Source organism: Poecilia formosa, unplaced genomic scaffold, assembly GCF_000485575.1.
Source record: "Poecilia formosa unplaced genomic scaffold, Poecilia_formosa-5.1.2 Scaffold1152, whole genome shotgun sequence".
Taxonomy (NCBI): Eukaryota; Metazoa; Chordata; class Actinopteri; order Cyprinodontiformes; family Poeciliidae; genus Poecilia; species Poecilia formosa.
The window spans coordinates 21055-22232 of NW_006801091.1; the positions used below are offsets into that span (position 1 = coordinate 21055).

Genomic DNA, 1178 nt, shown 5'->3' on the forward strand with positions numbered 1-1178 from the left:
GCTCCTGTTCAGGTGCATAACTGTTACGCTCCTGTTCAGGTGCGTAGCAGTTTCGCTGCCTTGACAGCGAAACTGTCAAGGCAGTTTCGCTGCCTTGACAGTCCTTGACAGTCAGTTTTGGGTCAAACTGCTGAGCATGTGCTGGAGTGGGGGAATCTTGCCTTTGCATCCACAAGAGGTTTGCTGCTTACAACCCTACTGTTTTATATGAGATGAAATACCGAGTGGTATTTACACCTCCAATCACTCTCACATTCACACTTTTTGTCACGGAACTTAAGCGCCTGTCGTCGCCGGACTCCGCCGTCGGTTTAACACGGGATATCCAGGCCCCGCCGCTGGACAGGGCAAGGTCTTCTACCTTAAAGCACCAGGCACTGTTCACCTGTCACACGTAATTTTTGCGCTAGGACTACGCTGTCCTACACAGATTTTTGTGCACTATTTTTACCTGTTAGAGTCTAGAATTGACAGGGTTTTCTGTGCGCGCAATGACCCTCAGTCAATCGCCACTTTTAACCAAGAATCACTCACCCCCTGTTGTCTTTCCTTGGAGTGTTGTCAACCTTCAGATCCCAGCAGGAAGGCAGAGTGCCAGTCCTTTATCAGGTTCTGAGAAGTTTCCACTATGAAACTTTGCCATGCACGGTCTTTACTGGGACCCGCCTCACCTGCTGGAATCCTCCCGGTATGTTGACCTCTGGCTCGCAGGACCAAATTATGTCAGAGTTGAGACCTATTAACACAGATTAAATAACACAGGCAAGACAAGAGAAAGTTAGATTCTGAATACTCACGAGGAGAACAGACAGAGATGTGGTTTCAGTTACAAATCTCCTACTGCTCTGAAAGCACATTTGCCTGCCCCTCTCTTTTTATTGTCTTTAGGATCCCTAATCACAGAAAGCGCTGTAACTCTAAAGGGAGGGGGGAAAAACACTTCATCACATAGTTACAGCACCAAAGATTATCACTAACAACACAATCTATCTTGCACTAGATTATCCAGTTCCTGACCCAGGGTCAAACAGAGCAAGTTGTACGTCTTCACGGCGATGGTTTTACAGCTATCTAACAGGTCAAAACGCAGGACGTTCCACTGAATGATTACTGCAGAAAGGTGTTGTCCCTGCTCTTCTTCAGAGAGGCCTTCTGAGAAAGGAATTAGAGTAATTTAA

At 46.8% G+C, this 1178-nt stretch overlaps 1 long non-coding RNA gene across 1 annotated transcript in view; it reads right to left on the reverse strand.

The window, feature by feature from the left end:
- LOC107835178 (uncharacterized) overlaps nt 1–842 on the reverse strand; it is an 18914-nt gene extending 18072 nt beyond the window's left edge. The window contains exon 1 of the long non-coding RNA XR_001661011.1: nt 715–842. This is a non-coding gene — a long non-coding RNA (uncharacterized LOC107835178). The remainder of the gene's footprint in view (nt 1–714) is intronic.
- Nucleotides 843–1178: the final 336 nt, after the last annotated feature.